Raw genomic sequence first — 20,651 nt, forward strand, 5'->3', positions numbered from 1 at the left:
ATCACCCCTGCCACCAGACGTACAATGGCTGCAATGTGCACCATCTACGAAATGCACTGCGCCAAGCTCCTTCGACAGCACCTTCCAAACCCACAACCTCTACCACCTAGAAGTACAAGGGCAGCAGGCACATGAAAACACCACCACCTGCAAGTGCCCCTTCCAAGTCTTGCACCATCCTGACATGGAAATATATCGGCCATTGTCTCTGGTTTAAAATCCTGGAACTCCCTCATTAACAGTGCAGTGGGTGTACCTACACCCCACAGACTGCAGCTATTCAAGGAGGCAGTTCACCACTACCTTCAAGGGCAATTAGGATGTGCAATAAATGCTGGCCTTGCCACTGACATTGACATCCCAGGCACGAATGGGAAAAAATAAACTGATGCTACTCTTCAGTTAACCTTAAAAACATGAACTCAATTTGTGTATGCATGTACATTTTTAAGAGGGTCATATTTCTGAAGCAATATCAATTGTCAGGGTAAATCTGTCCTACTTGCAGAACAGTGTCACACCATTTTCCTTCGACATGTCACCCTGTAGGCAAACGAACAGAAACTGATTTGTGCTTAAACCTTCTTAATTAACAAGGAGAAAAACTTGCATTTACAGAACACATTTCATGACTTCAGGGCACCCCAAATGGCTTTACAGCTCGAGAGGTACCTCTGAATTGTAATGGAGGGAAATGTGCCAACTAATTTGCACACATGTACAAATAAAGCCCTATTAAGATTTTAGAAGACAGGAGAAACACAACATTTTCATGTAGAAAGAACAAAACTGCATTTATAAAGCATCTTCCATGTCCTCAAATGTCTCAAAATGCTTCACAGCCAATTAATATACTTTTGAAATGCAGTCACTGTTGCAATGTTAGAAAATTTACACACATCAAGGTCCCACAAGTTGCAAGGAGATAAATAATAAGATTTGCTCGAGTGGTGCTGATTGAAGGATAAATGCTGGCCTTCCAAGCTCTTCGTCAAATAATGTCACAGGATCTTTGACATCCACCTGAGGGGACAAATTTAACAGCTCATCTGAATAATCTTTAAGTGAAATATTGTGCAGAAACGTACTTTACAGGACTTTTTCCAGTTACCCTTCCTTTCTGTATTTTACACCAGAAAATGTACGAGGAATGAACTGTTTGTTCAGAATTTCCCTAGTGATATTGTGACATTCCCATCTCGAATTTAGACAGTGGGTTATTGCAGAAGGAATTTTTAGGCTGCGCTTGCTTTAAAGCAAAGAAATAATTGAAAATAACAGATGGCTTCCCTTTCCAATAACTAAAATTACAGAGCTATGCAGAAGAATACATTTAACCTTTTAAGAGTTCTGGTATCAGCAACAGTCACAAGATAACTAGGGAATGGAATTGGCCTGTCTTAGCTCAACCACACAGACCCAACTGGTTTTCTCAATCACAGTATTATTTCAGTGTTCTTGTCTCCACTACCCTATTAGTCCATTCAATACATTAATCACTAGGTGTGAAAAAAACCTTTCCAGTATCAACTCTAAATTTGATGTTTGCCATTGCAACTGTGCCACCTTGTTCCACTGTTAAGAGTCGAGTTTGAATTAGCGTTCCAGATCTACCTTTTCCATATCATTTTCTGTTTTATACATCTCTATACGAGGTCAAATCTACGGCAACTCTTTGCAAAGTGAATTGCTCAACTTGGTCCAGTTTTTCCCCTCACAGCTCTAACTAACATCTGTCTCATGGGCTTTCTCTGAATCATGTTCAAAGCTTAGGTATCACAACCTGTCTCAGTGGCCAGAAGTGGGCACAACACTCATGGGTGTTATCTCAGAGCACCAGCAGTTTCAGCATCACTTCCTCTGACTTTCACTCCAATGTTCTGTATTCTATTAGCTCAGTTAACTGTTGCTTTACCATGACTGGCCATGTTAAGCAACAAATCTACTGGAACAAATGTTTCTCAATTTCATCCTTAACTATATTTAAAGTAAGGACTTTACATATAGAAAAAAAATTGTGCAAGCCGTGATATCTATTAAGTTGAGATCCTTTCTCGAAAATGAAAACTTGTGTTTACACTTCAAAAAATCAATGCAAGTCTTACTTTGACTTTCCATAGTCAGAAATCCCTGGGTCCTGATATTAAATTAAAAACTAACTCAATTTCATGCAAACTACCAAAATACTACAATTAATGGCTAAAATACCACTGCCAGTTAGTATGCAATAAATATTTTCACAAAACATGACGTTCACCTTTTAATGGAATTCAGCCATCCCTCATTTTCATTTGGAAATTCAGGCATTTTTCTTCACTGTGGATTTCAAGAATTGGCTCGTTGTAACTTTTATTCAGTGAGCTGTTTGCATCCAATGATATTGAAGTCAAATAGCTCATGGGTTTCTCATTCACATTTCTGATACGTACAAAGAGGGCTAACCTTTTATGCACAAAATATGCTTAACTTGCACAAAGTTAATTTTGCTGCACCATTCCAAGGAGAAAATTCAAAGATCCTCAACAATGCTCATTATTTCAGTCATACAATTGGTTAACAGTTTCCACTGTTTATAGTGGGCGTGTTCTGGGAATGTGATTTGCCTGCTATACATGTTTGTTGTTCTTGCAAAGTTGACATTAGCAAAATTTTTAATTTTGACATACCCAGTCACCATAGCAGAATCACAAACTGATTGATCACTGACATCTGAACCACTCCCACTGAAGAGGCTGGAACTCAGGGAGGAGCGAGTAGCTTGTTACAGGGAGAAAATAAACTTTCTTCAGGCATTTAACCAGCCATTATATTATATATGGGATCTCCATGCGTACAATATAATTCATGCCACATTGTGGTTAAGCTAATGAAGGCTGAAGGAACAGAAATCGGAAAAAGACTTGCAAAATAAAAATCAGTGACCTTCTCAGTGCCAATGGCTGGCAGTGCAAATTGTGCAAGAATATGAATTGGCCAAAAAGCACTAGAATGCCCATTTTAAACATAGATCTTTTAAGTGATGAATGTATTACACTTATTTTCAACACTACTTCATATCCCAAAACAAACACTGCCATAATAAATCCTCCCTCCAATCACATGGGTACCATACAAATCATTTCAACTGATCACTCATCTCCTTCAGCATGATAAAGTTTGAAATGTCACAGCAACAAAAATAGCAGCAGCATGCAGAATATCTACATTTGCTAGTCTTTAGTACAACCAGAGGTTTACTGACATGATAACAGGCACATCATTGCTATTGTCAAAGTAACTAAACCATCTTCCTCCTCTCTTTCACAACACCAAGGCAATGATTTATATAGGGCATAGTTACTTGGACATTGGTCATCCTCATATACCTATCCAAAAAGCCACTCCTCTTGTTGCCCAAACAAATATCAACAGGTCACTTGACCTCGGCAAGCACCAGAAGAAAGTTCAAGCTTGGACTCACTCAACTCCAACATGTACACTTCAGCAGGTGTCATTGGGAGAATGACACCTTAGTCTGTACCGTTCAATAGAGCACCAGGTGGTGCATTTACTCTTAGCTATTGGGAGAGCAATTACCTTTAACAATTTTTCACCATATTGGAACAAGAGTTCAAAATATGCCACAGTAAATTAATCCTCAAAACGTGACTGCCAATCTGTGAAGGTAAAGCACCATTAATATTTACTGATGCTATCAGCTTTTTCTTGTTTATTTTCTTGTTCTCATTGAAAACTGTTTCATCAACTTCCTGTAATAAAGCTACAAATTACTTCAGGGCATCTGAAATTCAGTCGCAGAATAAGGCACAGGTCCAAAGGAAATGCAACTACCCTCCCTCCCCCACCCAATCCAGAATTTTATCTGTATTGCTCTGAATACTATGCAGAAATGAAACATACAGAGCAAGGCTCTTATCCGCAAAAGGTCATTTACCACTTTTATAGTAAAATGTAGAAGAGCATAAAATAAATTTACTTCCTTTAAGAACCCAACTGAACAAGTCATATCACAACTCCTTTAAAAAAAACTCTCATCAGTTACAAGCAATCATAACATTCGAGCTGGGATGGAGGTTGCGGGGGGAAAGAGGGTGGAGAAAGGAAAAACAAAAAGGATAGGAAATAAAGAGACAGATTTTATGCATATGAAGGCAAGCCAATGACCTCTGCTAGGAAGTATACACAGAATCAAGTTCAGTTTTGATGCTTTTTTTTTTTCTTTCCTCCCTCACTCCACTGCTGCCAGTCACTGACTTGGCTCAAATTTGAAGAACGCTGATTTGGGCAGGGCACTGGAGACTTGCCAGAGCACATGCAACCATATCTCAGCATGATTCATTACCTTAAGGAGGGAGAAAAGCAGGGAAAAAAAAATACACTCAACTGGACTAGCCCCACAGCTGGTCATTTGATTCACATTTCTCTTCACACTTGAGCCAATAATTGCAATTACGTGTCAGGCATTGTGATTTTAAAATTCTCATCTTAATTTTCAAATCCGTCCACGGCCTCATCCCTCCCTATCTCTAATCTCCTCCAAGGAATCTACCAAACTTTTGGTCATCTGACCTAAAATCCCCATGTGGCTCAGTGTCATATTTAGTTTTAAAACGCTCCTGTGAAACACCTTGCAATGTTTTATTACATTAAAGGTAATATATAAATATAAGTTGTTGTTACATTTAACTTTCAGCGAGTGTAGCACATACTCCATCCATCTTTACAGTAAGCAAACCTCCTGAAAGGCTGCTTAACCAATGAGAAATTGAGTATTGCTGAAAATAGAGACATTTTGTCAAAGCTTTTCATCTTGCACTCATCTGGACAATATGCAAGAATACCAATTTAAGGGAAGCAACATATTTATACAGTATGAGAAAAGAGTGCTGATTGGCAGAGGTGTTGCCATGGAGAATGCACCAGTTTATGCTGACTGACAGTTAACTGCCAAGCTTCATTTGAAATTTAAACCAGGCAGCTTGACTCCGGTCAAGCCGTTGCCCTGAGGAATGAACCAGCAAATGCTGTCACGTATTTTGTTTAGCTGAAACAGGCGCAATGTGTGTACATGTTCTGTCTATTAATATATGTCGCTTCCAGCACGTGCAAATGCTCCACACTGTGAGCCCAACTGATAGTCTTACATTGGTTGTCAGCATAATTCTTAGCACACTGAAGATTTAGAAAACACTGTCCAATCGCAGAATCACATCTTACACAGGACACTGTGTTTTGAGTTTTGCAAGCACAAGCTGGTTGTGTACGGCCTGTACCTTGCCCGTGGCGAATAGCGGAAGGAACATGTCGTTTGATACGATCCGCCAGTCTTCAGGACATACAGCCTACATACCTAGCATCACACTGGCATTGAAATTCATACATCACATTACTCATTTGTGTGACAGACAGAACATTGTTTTGGCTTGGCAGCAGCATCCTGTTAGTGGCAAACACTACATGTATTGCCACTGCATAGTAGCAGAGTGAAACAGCTAGCTTCACCTGTTGCTCAAATTTTTGGGATAAATTACCCTTCCAGGGTAATCTGAGGTAGACTAGGCACGTTTCAGGGCCGAAAATGACACGAGTTGTTTCACGCTGCTCCTATGCAGCAGCAACACACGTGGTGTTCGCCACTAACAGGATGCTGCCTTCAAGCCAAAAAGACGTTCTGCCTGTCACACAAATGGGTGATGTGATATATGAATTTCAGTGCCAGTGTGATGTTACGTATATAGGCCGTGCATCCCAAAGACTGGCGGATCATATCAAACATGTCCCTTCCGCTGTTCAGAACAGGCATGGTGCAAGCCGTATCCATCAGCCCATGCTTGCAAAACTCACAACAGTGTCTAACATTAATGAGATTCTGGAGAACATTTTCTAAATAATCCTCAGCGTTCTATGAATTGTGCTGACAACCAATTTAAGATGGTCAGTCGGGCTCGCAGTGTGGTGCATTTGCACTTACTGGAAGCTACATATATTAATAGACAGGGCCCTTTTCTTAGCAGACAGAAAGAACAAGTACATACATTGCACCTGTTTCAGCTAAACATAATAAGTGACAGCCATTCGCTGGTTCATTCCTCAGGGAGATGCCTTGACCAGAATCAAGCTACCTCGTTGAATTCTCAAACAAAGCTGGGCAGTTAACTGTCACTCACCATAAATTGGCACATTCTCCATGGCAATAGCTCTAATAATCAGTCCACTTGCCAAACAATCAACACTCTGCTGCTGCTGCTTCCCTTACTTTGGCATTCTGAGTGCAAGACGAAAAGCTTCGACAAAATGTTTGTTTTAAGCAATACTCAAGGTCTGTATTATCAATGAGAAAGCAATACAGATATAACCCATTTTCCCCATGTTAAACTGTTATAATATTTGAGGACAATATATGGCAAAGTTCTTACAAAATTGGAATTTTAACTTTCTAGCCTTAGATACACTTGGGACTATAAGGCAGGAGACCCATTTAGAAAATGCCAAGCCTTTAGAAAATGGTCAGAATAACAGGATGCATTTGCACTACCTATACTGTTATGAAAGTGACTGTTCTGTTAAAAATAATTTTTTTTTTTTTAAAAAAGGAATTTTTAGTTAAGCTAAATAAATGTTTTAATCAAGAGGACAGTGAAGGCTTGATGAGCAACAGTGTTGGTTCTGGCTCGGCTTAGAGCAGAAGCCATGGCACCCAGGGGCACAAAATTAACAACTCTCCTTTGATGGACAAGCATAGTAGCAGGCACAGAACTGCCAAGCAGTTCGGCTGTTAGTCAGTGTGTCCATCAAACCTGGAGCAGAAGTCAAGAAAGACCATAACCCAGCTTCGTTTTCCAATATCTCTGAAGGATCCAGTGAAGTCCTCTGTGAATTCGTCTTGCTTGCTGTATTTCAAGGCGGCCTGCTAAATTACTTTCAAAGCCACCTAAACAGAACTAATTTCTGGAATATTCTGAAGATCTTAAATCCATGTGCTCAGAAGGTTGGACTGTATGCCAGTTTGGAAAAACATATCTCATCTGCTTACTTCAAAAAAATAAGCAAGTGATTTGTGTGTTTTTTTGACTATCAGAGAGCTCTGAAAAAAAATCCTTTTTTACCTTTTCTGGTTAACCAATTTATGTATAGGAATATATACAAGCATGTGGGGGTGCGAGTGTGAAGGGACTAAGGCAATAAGGGACTTGAAAACTTGGTTAAGGTAGAAAAGAGGACTTTATAAAATTTAAAGTTAAATATTTTAAATTTTGATCTGCTTGTTATTGTTTTACTTCATTACCAGTTAAGACTTGTTTTATAATAAACTATTAATTTTGTTATTCATTAAAGAAACCTGGTTAAGGAGTTCTATTCTGGGGGAAAAAAAATAGAGTATCCGATTAAATTTTCTACTTGTTGAAACAGTCAAAGAATATGTTTTGACCTGTGGAGAGGTGGGACTGAATTAACAATGCACTCGTCCCACCTTGGTCCTAACAATACCAATTATCCAATAGTCATGCCACATTGCAGACTACCATGTACAGTTACAGTAGAATGATGAGACAGTCACTTCCTTGTCTATGAAAAATTCCACTCAAAGCTAGCTATGCAACTATCAAAAGAGATGCATTAAGTATGATACACAAAGACAAAACCTAGTTTCTTAAGTTACAGCTTAAATGAACATACGAATTAGGAGAAGTAAGCCATTCGGCCCCTCATACCTACTTCGACATTCAATAAGACCATGACTGCAATGTAACTTGACGTCACAAATACGCAAACTTGGGACACAGATTTCACGTCTACTGTAGTGCCATCCTGACTGAAAAAAACACTGAAATGTGTACAATACTAAGTTACGTTAGTATGCTGCATTTATTACTTGAAGGTAACTATCACAAAACTAACTTTGCAAGATGCGTGACTGACTTCAGATTTAAATACTAATTTTTTTACATCATCCTCTTCAAATTTCTTTTGAAATGTTTCTACATGAGATTACTAAAAAAATGAGGCATTTCCTTATGGCAAAGCCCAAGGTTTATTTCTTTTCCATTTATCTCTTTTTCCAGAATAAAACTAATATTTGTTTTGTACTTTTCACTTCATCCCTGAAGTATCCATACAAGAACAAGTTTTGAAGACACTTAGTAGCCAATTTCCATAATGCAACAGATGGATGATGGTAAAAAATGAGAATTCCACTTGGAATTATCTCATTTCTTCCTTATTTTAAAATATGTGTGTTATTAAGCTGTTACTGCTTTCTAAAAAGCACAGAAACATAAACTAAAGTACAAAGGAAACAATCAAAGATTCAGTACTGGCGCAAACATCATTAGAATAAAACATATTTCTGCAGGTAAGTGCAAAAAAAACTGCTGATTTGCATCAGGCAACAAAGGGAACAGAGTAATTATTTTAGCTCCACAGCATTCAGCAACATTTGTTTGCATACAGAAATATAAGTTTACATCTGGCTAAAGTGACTAAAAAAGTGCTTGTAATATCACCATCTAATGAACTGATATACTTGAGTGCTCAGAGTGGTTTTATTACATTTCTGGATGAAAGATTACATCCAAAATTTTCCTTTGAATGTTCCTGTTGCTCAAGTGGACAGGAAGAACCCATAAGCAGCCCACATCCAAAATGTAAGATAAAATGTTATCTTCCTATTCTGAAGTTAACATTGTTGGGGGCCCCAAACCGCACTATTTGAAACTGAAGCTAAAAAACGTATATCTTCAAAAAAGGTTCCTATAATCAGTTTAAGCACTTAACTGCCTTAGTGGGTGTTCCAGTCATAGAGGCTTCCTCCCCCACATCATCCATTTTGAACAGGAAATTTGTAATGGGAAACACCCACAAGCACACAATTAAAAAATAACTTTAGCACAAATTCCCCAAGTGAAAAAATCTGTGCAAGTATGGGTACATTTTGCTGCCTTTATATTTGCAACTCCTCCAGACTACCAATCGGATTGCAAAATTCCATGCATAGTCTACGACATCACCGTTCACGAAAGATGATCCCCTCAGAGATAACTGTTCAGCATCAGAAGTTACTGTGTCACAGCTTGACCATGTATGCCCAACTATGGATGGTGCAGATATTTCTAGTACAAATTAAGTGAGGTGTGTTCATCAGAATTTACACTACTTTTGAAGATGCTCTTAAGTAAGCTGCAATGGAGGCACTATTTGTTGTCTAAATATGCTTTCTTCTACAATACATAGTTAAGTACAATAAACCAATATTACAGCACACACTGAACTATTCAAACCTAACTGTGAAGGTCTATCACCATTACTGAAATAATCTCTCCAATCCATCTTAGTTCAACTAGTTACACTGATTGTTAACTTCTGTCAATCAAACAATTAACATTTGAAGTAATTGATAGTCATGGATTAAATATTGTTTTGCTGTGATGCAGAAACCTCCTGAAACAGAACCTTGGAGTGCAGAATGCACTTGAATTCATTGGTAAAACTATATTCAACAGCCATCATCACCCACAGGAACAAAGGTTGGAACTACTGGAAAGTGAATCCCTAAATAATTATTGGGAGGGGGGGGGGAGGGGGGCATGGAAGGAAGGAGGTTGGAAGTAATAATAAAGACAAAAATGAGCAGAAATGTAATTTTTTTTTTATTCATTCATGGGATGTGGGTGAAGCTGGCCAGGCCAGCATTTATTGCCCATCCCCAATTGCCCTTGAGGTGGTGGTGGTGAGCTGCCTTCTTGAACCGCTGCAGTCCATTTGGGGTAGGTATACCCACAGTGCTGTTAGGAAGGGAGTTCCAGGATTTTGACCCAGCGACAGTGAAGGAACGGTGATATAGTTCCAAGTCAGGATGGTGTGTGACTTGGAGGGGAATTTGGAGGTGGTGATGTTGCCATGCATTTGCTGCCCTTGTCCTTCCAGTTGGTAGAGGTCGCGGGTTTGGAAGGTGCTGTCTAAGGAGCCTTGATGCATTGCTGCAGTGCATCTTGTAGATGGTACACACTGCTGCCACTGTGCATCGGTAGTGGAGGGAGTGAATGTTTGTAGATGGGGTGCCAATCAAGCAGCCTGCTTTGGGCTGGATGGTGTTGAGCTTCTTCAGTGTTGTTGGAGCTGCACCCATCCAAGCAAGTGGAGAGTATTCCATCACACTCCTGACTTGTGCCTTGTAGATGGTGGACAAGCTTTGGAGAGTCAGGAGGTGAGTTACTCACCTCAGGATTCCTAGCCTCTGACCTGCTCTTGTAGCCACAGTATTTATATCGCAACTCCAGTTCAGTTTCTGGTCAATGGTAGCCCCTAGGATGTTGATAGTGGGGGATTCAGCAATGGTAATGCCGTTGAACGTCAAGGGGAGATGGTTAGATTCTCTCTTGTTGGAGATGGCCATTGCCTGGCACTTGTGTGGCGCGAAAGTTACTTGCCACATATCAGCCCAAGCCTGGATATTGTCCAGGTCTTGCTGCATTTCTACACGGACTGCTTCAGTATCTGAGGAGTCGCGAATGGTGAACATTGCGCAATCAACGAACATCCCCACTTCTGACCTTATGATTGAAGGAAGGTCATTGATGAAGCAGCTGAAGATGGTTGGACCCAGGACACTACCCTGAGGAACTCCTGCCGTGATGTCCAGGAGCTCAGATGATTGACCTCCAACAACCACAACCATCTTCCTTTGCGCTAGGTATCACTCCAGCCAGCGGAGGGTTTTCCCCCGATTCCCATTGACCTCAGTTTTGCTCGGGCTCATTGATGCCATACTCGGTCAAATGCTGCCTTGATGTCAAGGGCAGTCACTCTCACCTCACCTAGAGTTCAGCCCTTTTGGCCATGTTTGAACCAAGGCTGTAATGAAGTCAAGAGCTGAATGAAGTCAAGAGCTGAGTGGCCCTGGCAGAACCCAAACTCAGCGTCACTGAGCAGGTTATTGCTAAGCAAGTGCCGCTTGATGGCACTGTTGATGACACCTTCCATCACTTTACTGATGATTGAGAGTAGGCTTATGGGGTGGTAATTGGCCGGGTTGGACTTGTCCTGATTTGTGTGTACAGGACATAACTGGGCAATTTTCCCGGTGTTGTAGCTGTACTGGAACAGCTTGGCTAGGGGCGCGGCAAGTTCTGGAGTACAGGTCTTCAGTACTATTGCCGGAATATTGTCAGGGCCCATAGCTTTTGCAGTATCCAGTGCCTTCAGTCATTTCTTGATATCACGTGGAGTGAATCGAATTGGCTGAAGTCTGGCATCTGTGATGCTGGCAACTTCAGGCGGAGACCGATATGAATCATCAACTCGGCACTTCTGGCTGAAGATTGTTGCAAATGCTTCAGCCTTATCTTTTGCACTGATGTGCTGGGCTCCCCCATCATTGAGGATGGGGATATTTGTGGAGCCACTTCCTCCCGTTAGTTGTTTAATTGTCCACCACCATTCACGGCTGGATGTGGCAGGACTGCAGAGCTTAGATCTGATCCGTTAGTTATGGATCGCTTAGCTCTGTCTATCACGTGCTGCTTACGCAGTGTGGCACGCAGTTAGTCCTGTGTTGTAGCTTCACCAGGTTGACACCTCATTTTGAGGTATGCCTGGTGCTGCTCCTGGCATGCCCTCCTGCACTCTTCATTGAACCAGGGTTGGTCTCCTGGCTTGATGGTAATGATAGAGTGGGGGATATGCCGGGCCATGAGGTTACAGATTATGGTCAAGTATAATTCTGCTGCTGCTGATGGCCCACAGCACCTCATGGATGCCCAGTTTTGCATTGCTCAATCTGTTCGAAATCTATCCCATTTAGCACGGTGATAGTGCCACACAACACAACGGACGGTATCCTCAATGTGAAGGTGGGACTTCGTCTCCACAAGGACTGTGCAGTGGTCACTCCTACCAATACAGTCATGGACAGATGCATCTGCAGCAGGCAGATTGGTGAGGACGAGGTCAAGTATGTTTTTCCCTCGTGTTGGTTCCCCCATCACCTGCCACAGACCCAGTCTCGCAGCTATGTCCTTTAGGACTCGGCCAGCTCGGTCAGTAGTGGTGCTACCGAGCCACTCTTGGTGATGAACATTGAAGTCCCCCACCCAGACTACATTTTGTGCCCTTGCCACCCTCAGTGCTTCCTCCAAGTGGTGTTCAACATGGAGTACTGAGTCATCAGCTGAGGGAGGGCGGTAGGTGGTAATCAGTAGGAGGTTACCTTGCCCATGTTTGACCTGATGCCATGAGACTTCATGGGGTCCCGAGTCAATGTTGAGGACTCCAAGGGCAACTCCCTCCCTACTGTATACCACTGTCCCGTCACCTCTGGTGTGTCTGTCCTGCTGGTGGGACAGGATATACCCGGGGATGGTGATGGCAGTGTCTGGGACATTGTCTGTTAGGTATGATTCCGTGAGTATGACTATGTCAGGCTGTTGCTTGACTAGTCTGTGGGACAGCTCTCCCAACTTTGGCACAAGCCCCCAAATGTTAGTAAAGAGGACTTTGCAGGGTCGACTGGGCTGGGTTTGCCATTGTCGTTTCCAGTGCCGAGGTTGATGCCGGGTGTTCCGTCCGGTTTCATTCCTTTTTATTGGCTTTGTAGCGGTTAGGAAGAACTGAGTGGCTTGCTGGGCATGTAAGAGTTAACCACATTGCTGTGGGTCTGGAGTCACATGTAGGCCAGACCAGGTCAGGACAGCAGATTTCCTTCCCGAAAGGACATTAGTGAACCAGATGGGTTTTTACAACAATCGACAATGGTTTCATGGCCATCATTAGACTAGCTTTTAATTCCAGATTTATTAATTAAATTCAAATTCCACCTTCTGCTGAGGTGGGATTCGAACCCATGTCCCCAGAGAAATACCCTGGGTCTCTGGGTTACTAGTCCAGTGATGATACCACTACGCTACCGCCTACCCTAATACTCAAGTCCTCATCTCAAAAACATGTAGAATGCATTTGTTTAAATACTCTGCATTCCAAACATAATTCCCCCCTCCCCCATATCTGGGAGTATTACTGGATCACAACACAAAGTTCTCATTCTACCCATTCATATATTCAGCCAAACATGTAGCACAGCTTTTAATCTATTCCTTTCATTGGATGAAACAAATAACAGCCTAATTTTCTCATAATGAACTCAGAGTAAAATATGCAGATTTACACAGCTTCTCAAAATTTTAAATATTGGCATCAGTTTACTGCACTTTTTTTTCCAAAAGGAAGTATCAGAAGAGCTTCAGTACCTCTTCTTGATCGCCCAAGCTCCGAGATCTCTGGTGGTTTCAGCATCTGGTACATTTGTTAATCACAACATACCAAATAAGAGTTTAGTAATTTCTTTACGTTTGGAATGAAAAAAAAAGGGCATGGATGCAGAAGAGTGGAGCAGATGCGACATTTAGGCAAATTTACTTGATACCAGTAGCCTTATAGTGACCTAACCTTTATCATCTCTTGACTAGGCCTCCTGACAAAGAACAAGAATACAGCACAGGAACAGGCCATTCGGCCCTCCAAGCCTGCGCCGATCTTGATGCCTGCCTAAACTAAAACCTTCTGCACTTCCAGGGACCGTATCCCTCTATTCCCATCCTATTCATGTATTCGTGCAGCACAGATCAATATTGCTGGCAGAAGGATCCTGGAGGTGATATTAGATCTTGTGCCAATTTTGCTGCACTAGCAAAATAAGGGGTTAGTTTAGTTCTCCATCTTAGCCACCACCCCACCAGTTCCTCAGCCCACAATTTCCCTTAAAAATAATTACCACATCCCATCTACTCTAAATTTACTTGTGCAGTTTCACTCAGTTCGTAACCACCTGTATACATGTACCAATGAATTTCCTTAAAACTACCATATATTCCAAGTGTTCAAAATCAACAAAAAAAATCCCAATACAAATTATAGAGAATGATAATTACTGCAAACTTCCAACTCTCCCCAAATTTGAAGTAGTTTTAACATCTTTTACACGGATTTATTTGCACAAATTCCTAGTTATGTATAAATGTCTAATTAAACAAATGTTACTGTCCAAATTAATTCTGTTGTGCATCCTACAAAAGATCCTCAGGCATAACCAATCATTTCCTATATAAAAAGTGATTTAAAACATAGTATCACAGCAACTACTATCCCTTATAGCCCTTGCATAAGGAAATACCTCAAACATGCATTCACAAAATATAAACTGTGAAATAAAATATTATTTTACTACTTATTTCAGAACCCCAGCAGTGGAACATTTCAAAGAATGGGGAAGCCCTTTCTGGGACATCTCTGCTCTCACTGGAAACTACAACCAGGAAGTGGTCGAGTAGGACTGTGACTGCCTCCACAGCTCTGTGTGTGTGCATTAACTGCTGGAGCACACTTTTGCCAACAGAATGGAGGATGTGGGCAAACAACACCCCCCAACTATGGCTGGTAGCCAATGTATCAGGTTCTCCTACCAAAGTGGAAACCCCCACGAGATATATTTAATTAACATAGCTAAGTGAGAAAAATAATCTTAAAGTACTGTATTTTTTAAAAGAATCAAACCTTGCTAAAGTGCATGCTCATGGTTCCAACAAAAAGCAAACTCGCAACTTTTTTTTTTACAGATAATAACTGGCTATATATTGCCAAATCATTTTACATTTCAAATTTTGGAAAGTTTCATCGTATGGTATAGATAATCAAGTCAGTATGTTCACCATATTTCCTTGAGTAATAAAATCGCACATTTAATCCAAGAGGTTAACATTAACTGAAAAAATTCTTAAGTTTATGTTTAACCGAAAAGTAAGAAAATCAAAAGACTGAAGCAATTGGCGTAAAAGTTCAGAAGGATTTTTGTATTTATTTTATAGTGAAAAGTCGTACGTAAATATACAGCTAACTTTGCTTTCTATATTTAAGCACTGTGGGATTCACTTCATTATGCTACCTGTTACTTACAGAAATTCCACCGTTCATAAGTATTTTAAAGATGAGTAAATAACCCGAATCACCCTATTTAACAGCAACAAAACGGAAGTTGCACATGGTGAAATCATGTGTACAGACTAATAGCTTTTAATCACGAAGTCTTCCAAATCTGAGTTTTACATAATAAAATGGGGTTAACGAGATTTTTAAATAAGTTACCAGATTTATTAAATTATACCCCTTAGAAATAAAAGTCCAATTAAAAATAAGATGAATTTCTCTCACAGAACGAGATGCTGAAGCTGTTTTGCATTTACCGGTTTAAGTCTGAGTTGCTGGATAATACCCCCACCCCCCTCAGCCAACACCAGCTCCCTCCAAACAAAGTCAGGCTTCAGTGGGAGACAATACCCGGCCAGGCCGCGGCCTCACACCGCACTCTCCCCTCACTTTTTAAAGACGTGTTTCAACTCTCCCCGACTTTGGCCCGAACCGGAGGGAAACGGGGGAAAAGGGCGAGGGACAGTTGACCGCAGTTCGGCCGAGGCCAAGGGGCTTTTGGAGCCAAAAGACGGGCGTTGACGCAGCACGAATGGAGGCTCAGGCTCAGGCTCGGCCCGCCCCCCCTCCCCCCGCAGCCCCAGCACTCCGTTCACTGGCCCTGCGGTGCAGGCTGCACTCAGTTCGGGTTCAAACCCTTCCAGCCGCCGCCGTAAAAGACCAGGAAGGAGCAAAACAAAACAAAATAAAATACAGTGAATAAGCTCCCTCAGCAAAATGAGCGAACGCCACCCAACACTCACCGATTAACCCATGTATGTGTGTAGCAGCCCCGAAACCAATGACTCCGGCACAGGAGGGAAAAAGAAATGATCCCGAGAAGCCACCTCCTCCTCCAAGTCTGAGTAACCAGGAACCTGCTCCCCCTCGCCAGCGGAAACCACAGCCTGGTATTGTGGGTAAGGCATAGACCCACCCCTGCCTGCTTCATCAACTCACACAAACAGACAACAGCCCCTGCCTGCTTCATCAACTCACAAACAACAGCCCCTGCCTGCCTCATCAACTCCTATACAACAGCCCCTGCCTGCTTCATCAACTCCTATACAACAGCCCCTGCCTGCCTCATCAACTCCTATACAACAGCCCCTGCCTGCCTCATCAACTCCTATACAACAGCCCCTGCCTGCTTCATCAACTCACAAACAACAGCCCCTGCCTGCCTCATCAACTCCTATACAACAGCCCCTGCCTGCTTCATCAACTCCTATACAACAGCCCCTGCCTGCTTCATCAACTCACAAACAACAGCCCCTGCCTGCCTCATCAACTCCTATACAACAGCCCCTGCCTGCCTCATCAACTCCTATACAACAGCCCCTGCCTGCTTCATCAACTCATATACAACAGCCCCTGCCTGCTTCATCAACTGACATACAACAGCCCCTGCCTGCATCATCAACTCATATACAACAGCCCCTGCCTGCTTCATCAACTCATATACAACAACCCCTGCCTGCTTCATCAACTCATATCCAACAGCCCCTGCCTGCTTCATCAACTCACATACAACAGCCCCTGCCTGCATCATCAACTCATATACAACAGCCCCTGCCTGCATCATCAACTCATATACAACAGCCCCTGCCTGCTTCATCAGCTCACATACAACAGCCCCTGCCTGCTTCATCAACTCATATACAACAGCCCCTGCCTGCATCATCAACTCATATACAACAGCCCCTGCCTGCTTCATCAGCTCACATACAACAGCCCCTGCCTGCTTCATCAACTCACATACAACAGCCCCTGCCTGCATCATCAACTCATATACAACAGCCCCTGCCTGCATCATCAACTCATATACAACAGCCCCTGCCTGCATCATCAACTCATATACAACAGCCCCTGCCTGCTTCATCAACTCACTCACATATAGAAAAGCCCCTGCCTGCTTCATCAACTCACATACAACAGCTCTTACCTGCTTCATCAACTCACACATACAGACAACAGCCCCCGCCTGCTTCATCAACTCACATACAACAGCTCTTACCTGCTTCATCAACTCACACATACAGACAACAGCCCCTGCCTGCAACATCAACTCACATACAACAGCTCTTACCTGCTTCATCAACTCACACATACAGACAACAGCCCCTGCCTGCAACATCAACTCACATACAACAGCTCTTACCTGCTTCATCAACTCACACATACAGACAACAGCCCCTGCCTGCAACATCAACTCACATACAACAGCTCTTACCTGCTTCATCAACTCACACATACAGACAACAGCCCCCGCCTGCTTCATCAACTCACATACAACAGCTCTTACCTGTTTCATCAACTCACACATACAGACAACAGCCCCTGCCTGCAACATCAACTCACATACAACAGCTCTTACCTGCTTCATCAACTCACACATACAGACAACAGCCCCCGCCTGCTTCATCAACTCACATACAACAGCTCTTACCTGCTTCATCAACTCACACACACAGACAACAGCCCCCGCCTGCAACATCAACTCACATACAACAGCTCTTACCTGCTTCATCAACTCACACATACAGACAACAGCCCCTGCCTGCAACATCAATTCACACAAATATACAACAGCACTTGCCTGCTTCATTAACCCTTGTACAATAGCCCCAGTCTGCTTCATCAACTCATATACAACAGACCCTGCCTGCTTCATCAACTCATATACAACAGACCCTGCCTGCTTCATCAGCTTATATACAACAGCCCCTGCCTGCTTCATCAACTCATATACAACAGACCCTGCCTGCTTCATCAACTCGCACACATATACAACAGCCCCTGCCTGCTTCATCAACTCACACACATATACAACAGCACTTGCCTGCTTCATTAACCGTTGTACAACAGCCCGTCTGCTTCATCAACTCATATACAACAGCCCCTGCCTGCTTCATCAACTCATATAAAACAGCCCCTCCCTGCTTCATCAACGCACATACAACAGCCCCTGCCTGCTTCATCAACTCACATACAGCAATCCCTGCCTGCTTCATCAACTCATATACAACAGCCCCTGCCTGCTTCATCAACTCATTTACAACAGCCCCTGCCTGCTTCATCAACTCCTATACAACAGCCCCTGCCTGCTTTATCAACTCACATACAACAGCCCCTGTCTGCTTCATCAACTCATTTACAACAGCCCCTGCCTGATTCATCAACTCATATACAACAGCCCTTGCCTGCTTTATCAACTCACATACAACAGCCCCTGCCTGCTTCATCAACTCATATACAACAACCCCTGCCTGCTTCATCAACTCACACGCATATACAACAGCCACTGCCTGCTTCCTCAACTCATATACATCAGTCCCTGTCTGCTGCATCAACTCATATACAACACCCCATGCCTGCTTCATGAACTCATATACAACAACCCCTGCCTGCTTCATCAACTCATATACAACAGCCCCTGCCTGCTTCATCAACACACATACAACAGCCCCTGTCTGCTTCATGAACTCATATACAACAACCCCTGCCTGCTTCATCAACTCATATACAGCAGCCCCTGCCTGCTTCATCAACTCGCACACACATATACAACAGCCCCTACCTGCTTCATCAACTCACACACGCATATAAAATAGCCCCTGCCTACTGCATCAACTAATATACAACAGCCCCTACCTGTTTCATCAACTCATACACACATATACAACAGCTCCCGCCTACTGCATCAAATAATATACAACAACACCTGCCTGTTTCATCAACTCATATACAACAACCACTGCCTGCTTCATCAACTCACACCCACATATACACCAGAACCTGCCTGCTTCAGCAACTCACATACTACAGCCCCCGTCTGCTTCATCGACTCCTATGCAACATCCCATGCCTGTTTCATCATCTCACACACACATAAAACAGCTTCTGCCTTCTTCATCAACTCATAAACAACAACCCCACCTGCTTCATCGACTCATGTACAACCCTCCATACCTGCTTCAACTCATAGACAACAGCCCCTGCCTGCTTGATCCATTCAGATTCACATATATACACAACCGCCCCTGCCTTCTTCATGAACTCACATACAACATCTCCTGCCTGCTTCATCAACGCATATATACACATGCACACATGTGGTACACTACAGATCATGCCTGCTTCATGAACTTGTCGACAAGCATATACATATACTGCTGTAAAAGTGCATTATACAAAACAGAAACAAGCTGAAAATGCTGGGAATCTGAAAGTAGCTTTACAACTGGTTGCAAGTGCACACCACAGCACCCGCCATCCGGCTCCCCCAACAGAAAAGGCAGGAGTGGAAATGGATTCTGACTCTCCACTTCTGGCCCATACTAATCCCACACATTGCCATTTTTAAGTAACTATTAAGGTGACACTGGGCAACAATTGCAAAACAGCATTCTCTCATAAACATTGTGTCTGGCACCAGGAGGACCTTGGGCACTCAGCTGCTGACAATCATTGCTGACTTGGAAAGAAAGGAATCTAGCTTGGAAAGAATAGTGACAGTAAGCTTCACCTACATTACAGATCCTCTAACAACTGTTTTATTGGAGAGCATTAATCTTCCATTTGTAGTGCAGAACACTAGTGGCCTGGATTCAGAAAAGTCCAAGAGGTGGCTTTCTCTAAAAGGGGTACATATCTTCGCACTCAAGCCAGAACCCTCTAAGTGCAGAACTGCATATACAAAAAGGAATAAGCTGAAAATGCTGGGAATCTGAAATTAGCATTGCAACTGGTTGCAAGTACACAGCACAGCACCCCCACCCCCACCGCCCAACAGAAAAGGCAAGTTTGGAAATGGACAGGAATTGGCAACCACAGCTGCTTATCACACAGTTCTAACTGTTGCAGGACCATCTGGGGCCCTTCAACCTAGAGAGCTATGGCAATGACCATCCGTGTGGACACATAGCATGCCAAGGCTATCTGCCATTATCAGTTGCTTCTTGCAGTTGGAGAGCACTTCAGCACAACTTAAGGTGAAAGAGTAGGTCAAGCACACCATGCACTGTCACCAACAGTGTAACAAATTATAGAATGAAAGACTGAAGGAGACCATTCAGCCCATTGTGCCTGTGCTGGAATAGCTTGCTTCAATGTTCCATAGGCACAGTTATAAATTCTGAAACTTTTTTCTGCTTTCACTTGGTATTCCAATGTTGGTTGGAGGGAAAGAAAAGGCTCAAGGTGCTGGCTATTATGGGCAACCTGACAGGTCAGCATGAGAAAGAGAATGTGTTATTTGAAGGGATCGCGTAAAATATCTTAGGTTGATAAAAGATGGCAAATAGGAATAAGTGTAGACTAACTGGAAGTAACCTTTCACATCAGTCAACAGGCTACTCTCCATCTCTTCCTTTTCCTTGTCGATATCCTCGTCCTGTAGTTACACGCTTAACCAGCAACAATAACTTGCATTTATACAGCACTGCTAACATTGAAAGACTTGCTAAGGTGCTTCATGGAGGCACAACCATAAGAACATAAAAAATAGGAGCAGGAATAAACCATATAGCCCCTTGAGCACGTGCCACCATTCAAGACAATCATGGCTGATCTTCTGCCACAACTCCATTTTTCTACCCACTCTCCATACCTCTTGATTTCCTGAGTGACCAAAAATCTGTCTATATCAGTCTTAAAAATATTCAATGATGGAGCATTCACAACCCTTTGGGGTAGAG

At 42.6% G+C, this 20,651-nt stretch overlaps 1 protein-coding gene across 5 annotated transcripts in view; it reads right to left on the bottom strand.

The window, feature by feature from the left end:
* LOC137378171 (zinc finger and BTB domain-containing protein 46-like) overlaps positions 1-15,849 on the bottom strand; it is an 89,343-nt gene extending 73,494 nt beyond the window's left edge. For 4 of the 5 annotated variants that reach the window (XM_068048319.1, XM_068048318.1, XM_068048320.1 and 1 more), the window contains exon 1: positions 15,717-15,849. The gene's annotated coding sequence lies outside the window, so the exon portion shown is untranslated. The remainder of the gene's footprint in view (positions 1-15,716) is intronic. The other variant, XM_068048317.1, reaches the window with a different exon arrangement.
* Between the last annotated feature and the right edge of the window lie 4,802 nt (positions 15,850-20,651).

This window comes from Heterodontus francisci, chromosome 16, assembly GCF_036365525.1.
Source record: "Heterodontus francisci isolate sHetFra1 chromosome 16, sHetFra1.hap1, whole genome shotgun sequence".
NCBI classification, from domain to species: Eukaryota; Metazoa; Chordata; class Chondrichthyes; order Heterodontiformes; family Heterodontidae; genus Heterodontus; species Heterodontus francisci.